Source organism: Mauremys mutica, chromosome 4 (genome assembly GCF_020497125.1).
Source record: "Mauremys mutica isolate MM-2020 ecotype Southern chromosome 4, ASM2049712v1, whole genome shotgun sequence".
Taxonomy (NCBI): Eukaryota; Metazoa; Chordata; order Testudines; family Geoemydidae; genus Mauremys; species Mauremys mutica.
Genome location: NC_059075.1, coordinates 36,373,049 through 36,379,048, shown reverse-complemented (window position 1 = coordinate 36,379,048; position 6,000 = coordinate 36,373,049).

Below are 6,000 nucleotides of genomic sequence, written 5' to 3'. Positions count from 1 at the left end.
TCCAGGGATCAGCAACCTTTGGCATGAGGCCCATCAGGAAAATCCACTGGCGGGCTGAGACAGTTTGTTTACCAGCAGCGTTTGCAGGTTCAGCCGATCACAGCTCCCACTGGCTGCAGTTCACCATTCCAGGCCAATGGGGGCTGCATGAAGTGGCATGGGGCAAGGGATGTGTTGGCTGCCACTTCACGCAATCCCCATTGGCCTGGAACAGCGAACCGTGGCCAGTGGGACCTGCGATCGGCTGAACCTGTGGACGTTGCAGATAAACAAACCATCCCGACCCACCAGTGGATTTCCCCGATGGGCTGCATGCCAAAGGTTGCTGATCCCTGATCTAATCCAACCCCCTGCTCAAAGCAGGACCAACCCCAAGTAAATCATCCCAGCCAAAGCTTTGTCAAGCAGGGCCTTAAAACCTCTAAGGATGGGGATTCCAACACCTCTCTAGATAACCCATTCCAGTGTTTCACCACCCTCCTAGTGAAATAGTTTATCCTAATATCCCACCAGACCTCCCCCACTGCAACTTGAGACCATTTCTCCTTGTTCTGTCATCTGCCACCACTGACAAAAGCCTAGCTCCATCCTCTTTGGAACCTCCCTTCAGGTACTTGAAGGCTGCTATCAAATCCCCCCTCACTCTTCTCTTCTGCAGATTAAATAAGACCAGTCCCCTCAGCTTCTCTTCAAAAGTCATGTGCTCTAGCCCCCTAATCATTTTTTGGCCCTCTGCTGAACTCTCTCCAATTTGTCCACATCCTTTCTGTAGTGGTGGAGGGCCCAAAACTGGACGCAGTACTCCAGATATGGCGTCAGCAATTCCAAATAAAGGGGAATAATCACTTCCCTCAATCTGCTGGCAATGTTCCCCTAGCCTTCTTGGCAACAAGGGCACACTGTTGACTCATATCCAGCTTCTCATCCACTGTAATCCCCAGGTACTTTTCAGAAGAATTGGTGCTTAGCCAGTCGGTCTGCAGCCTGTAGCAATGTGTAGGATTCTTCTGTCCTAAGTGCGGGACTCTGCACTTGTCCTTGTTGAACATCGTCAGATTTCTTTTGGATACAATCCTCCAATTTGTCTAGGTCACTCAAGACCCTGTCCCTACCCTCCAGCATATATACCTCTCAGGGTGCAATCCATCCCATCATCCAGAACATTAATGAAGATGTTGAACCAAACCAGCCCCAGGACTGACCCCTGGGGCACTCCTCTTGATATGGGATGCCAATTAGACATCGAACCATTGATCACTAGCCGTTGAGCCCAACGATCTAACCAGATTTCTATCCACCTTATAATCCATTCATCCAATCCATACCTCTTTAAATTGCTGGCAAGAATACTGTGGGAAATCATATCAAAAGCTTGCTAAAGTCAAGGTATATCACATCCACCACTTTCCCCATATCCACAGAGCCAGTTGTCTCATCATAGAATGAAATCAGGTTGGTCAGGCATGACTTGCCCTTGGTGAATCTATGTTTATTGTACCTGATCACCTTCCTCTCCTCCAAGGGTTTCAAAATGGATTCCTTGAGGGACCCGCTCCATGATTTTTCTGGGGAGTGTGGTGAGGCTGACTGGTCTGTAGTTCCCCAGATTCTCCTTCTCCTCTTTTTAAAAGATGGGTACTATATTTGCCTTTTTTCAATTGTCTGGAACCACCGCTCATCACCATGAGTTTTCAAAAGATAATGGCCAATGGCTCTTCTATCACATCAGCCAACTCCCCCAGCACCCTCAGGGGTATTAGATCTGGCCCCATGGATTTGTGCATGTCTGGGTTTTCTAAATAGTCCTTTCACCACTAAGTGCTGCTCACTTCCTCCCCAGTACAGCAGTCTGGGAGCTGACCTCGTCTGTGAAGATTGATGCAAAAAAAAGCATTGAGTACTTCAGCTTTTTCCATATCAACTTTCACTAGGTTGCCTCCCCCTCCTTGATCTCCTTGTTGCTAACATACCTGTAGAAACCCTTCTTGTTATACATCACATCCCTTGCTGCCTGCAACTCCAATTGTGCTTCGGCCTTCCTGATTACACTTATTGGTCAAAGTCTGCGTTTCAGAAGTCCAGGGTCCGTATTCTGCTGCTCTCCTTTCTTCTGTTTGTCAGGATCCTAAACTCGACCATCTGATGGTCACTTCTGCCCAGGTTGCCACCCACTTCTACTTCCCCTACCAATTCTTCCCTGTTTGTGAGCAGCAGATCAAGAGGAACATGGCCCCTAGTTGGTTCCTCCAGCACTTGCAACGGGAACTTGTCCCCAACACTCTCCAAAAACTTCCTGAACTGTCTGTGCACTGCTGCATTTGTATCCCAGCAGATGTCAGGGTGATTGAAGTCCCCCATGAGAACCACGGCCTGCGAGCTTGAAACGTCTCTTAGGCCTGGTCTACACTAGGACTTTAATTCGAATTTAGCAGCGTTAATTCGAACTAACCGCTCAACCGTCCACACCAGGAAGCCATTTAATTCGAACTAGAGGGCTCTTTAGTTCGAATTCGGTACTCCACCCCGACAGGTGGAGTAACGCTAAATTCGACATGGCTAGCTCGAATTAGGCTAGGTGTGGATGCAAATCGAACTTAGTAGCTCCGGGAGCTATCCCACAGTGCACCACTCTGTTGACGCTCTGGACAGCAGTCGGAGCTTGGATTCTCTGACCAGCCACACAGGAAATGACCCAGGAAAATTTGAATTCCTTTTCCTGTCTGGGCACTTTGAATCTGACGTCCTGGCTGGACATCGGGGCGAGCTCCGCAGCACCTGCAACGATGCAGAGCTCTCCAGCAGAGGAGTCCGGCCAATCCAAGAATAGAAAGCGGTCCCCAGCATGGACAGACCGGGAAGTCCTGGATCTGATCGGTGTGTGGGACGAGGAGTCTGTGCTGTCGGAGCTGCGCTCCAGCAAGCGGAATGCAAAGACCTTCGAGAAGGTCTCCAAAGCAATGATAGAGAAAGGATACAGCCGGGATGCAATGCAGTGCCGCGTGAAAATCAAGGACCTGAGACAAGGCTACCAAAAAGTCAGAGCGGCAAACGAACGCTCCGGAGCCCTGCCCCAGATATGCCGCTTCTACGAGGCACTGCATGCCATTCTAGGTGGGTCTGCCACCACTGCCCCACCAGTGACCGTGGACTCAGTAGATGGCATAGTGAACCTGGACAGTTCCTCCTCGATGTTCGCCGATGGGGAAGATGAGGAAGGGTCTGTGGAGGACGGCGCAGGCGACAGCCAACACAATACCGCTTTCCCTGACAGCCAGGATCTCTTCATCACCCTCACAGAGATCCCCTACCAACCCTCCCCGGCCGTTAACCCGGACTCTGAATCAGGGGAAGGATCAGGCGGTAAGTGCTAGAAACATGTAAACATTTATTTTTTATAAAACAGGTATAAAAAAATAGAAATACTATATATAAAATTTTCAATGAAAAACTATATGAAAAGTAGGTCCACACATATAGGGATTGAACAATAATCCTCCAGGGACAATTCAAGAAAGGTCTCATTTAGGTCCTCGAAAAGCCTCCGCAGGAGGTTCCTGGGGAGAGGTGCCTTGTTGGGTGCTCCGTGGAAGCACACTTTTCCGCGCCAGGACATCCTTATGTAGATGGGAATCATCGCCTCCACAAGCATGGCCGCATATGGTCCTGGTCTCTGCAGGGCTTCCCTTAGCATCCGCTCTTTGTGACTCCGAGGGACCCGCATCAGGGTGATCTCGTTCATGAAATGCTGCATCTAATTAGGGCAATTAGTGTATTGTTACTGTTGTGAATGGTTGACTTTTACTTTGCATAACAATGACCCTCGCTTAACAGCCACGTGTTGTAGGCCACATAGGAAAAGCATACATTGATCTTTCCCGTGCACTGGCGGGAGTGGCTGGAAAAGGGCCAGAGTATATGATTTCCAGATTGCCTTTAGCGGGAGGGCACAGCTATCCATTAACTGATAAGCAGAATGTACTGTAAGGCTTACCAGGACTGTCTGCTAGACGGATTCAGCTGTCTCTCCCCACTTGTCCGCTCTCCTGTGCAATGCCGCAGCCAATGAGAGCGTATTCCGAAATCTCGAACTTGTCCTGAGATCTCGTGAGACTTGTTGCCCTGTATGGTCTTGTTCAGAGAAACTGACTAGACTGTGTTCACTGTTCGCAAACATGTATCTGTTCAAGGAAATCAGTTACTTTTCCCATCACACAGCTTCAGCTCTTTCCCGGACTGCCCCGGCATCCCCCTCGCAGAGGCTGGCGCAGATTAGGCGGCGAAAGAAAAAGACTAGGGACGAGATGTTCGCGGAACTGATGGCTTGCTCCAGAGCCGAGGCGGCAGAGCAGAGACAGTGGAGGGAGACCCTATGTCAACAGCATCGCACACACATCGAACGGGAGGACAGGTGGCGGCAGGAAGACCAGCAGGCGACTCAAACGCTGCTTGGGCTAATGAGGGAGCAAACGGACACGCTCTGGCGCCTTGTTAATGTTATGCAGGACCGCAGGCAGGAGGACAGAGCCCCCCTGCAGTGTATCTGCAACCGCCCTCCCCCACCAAAAAGTCCTGCCCCCCCTCACCCAAAAGTACAAAGACGGCGGGGCGGTAGGGGCCGTGAGAACTGTCACTGCACCACTGCATAGCGCTAATGTACCACACACCTCTCACGCTATACATTTGTAGAAGTGCTTCCCTTACAGGCTCACCCAGTCCCAAATCCAAGTTTCATCCCCACACTGTGTATTAGATTATTAAAAGCTGTTTGCTGTTATTCACTGTTTCGGTCACGTCTTTCGTGTCAGAGGATTTTTTTGTGTATGGGGGGGGAGGGGATTTATAATTGCACAGTATAGCCTACATTACCAGGGTACAGACTTGGGGCCATGATCAACTGCAGGGCACACACACACTGCAGTCAGTAGGCACCAGGGTCACTCTGTGTGGTGTATGCTGCCCCGGGTCATTCTGTGATGTGTATGCTTGTCCAGGGTCCTAGCGCCTGCCACCCCCTTAATGTTAAGGCACGCTGCCCTTACCATGCACTTCCACCGTAGCAACGAGCCTCTCCGCTGCCCTGAGCCCCAACAAGAGCCCTCATCCACGGACAGATACTCACCCTTCCCCCACACCCCTCACCCCTTCCTACGCCCAAACCCGCAGCCCACTGCCGTCATCCAAACCCCTATCCAAAGAAGGCACCACTCGCCCCTTCCTGCAAACCCACCCCTTCCTGCAAACCCTCCCCTTCATGCACAACCACTTGCAACCGTCCCCCACCCCAGAGACCTATGTAGGAGCAGGAGGATGTCATTCCTCTATGGAACAAGCGGTCTGTACATCAGTGCACACCGTGCCCAGCACAGTATGCGTCTATGTTTCAACACCTGAACAGAAATGCAAAGTAAAACAAAGATTTATTAATAATGAGTGTTACAATTAATTTGCTTTAAAACGTGCTTTGGAAGTGGGGGAAACTTGGAGAACGGGGTATGTAACCGCAGATCGAAATCGACACATACAGACACAGGCCCAGGGTCAGTTTCTCTTGAAAGCAAGTGGAGAGTCATAGGTTACCCTGCTCTCCGAGGAAACTTGCTTTCAAAGCCTCCCGGATACACAGCGCTTCCCGCTGGGATATTCTCTCGGCACGGGTGTCTGGCTGAGCGTAAACTGCAGCCAGGCGATTTGCCTCAACCTCCCATCCGGACAAAAAGGTCTCGCCCTTGCTCTCACAGAGATTGTGTAGCACACAGCAAGCAGCAATAACTACGGGGATATTCTTTTCGCTGATGTCCGAGCGAGTCAGTAAGCTCCGCCATCTCCCCTTGAGACGTCCGAAAGCACACTCCACCACCATTCTGCACTTGCTCAGCCGGTAGTTGAAGAGTTCCTTCTCTCTGTCCAAGGCGCCTGTATAGGGCTTCATGAGCCAGGGCATTAGCGGGTAGGCTGGGTCCCCGAGGATCACTGTAGGCATCTGCACATCTCCAACCGTTA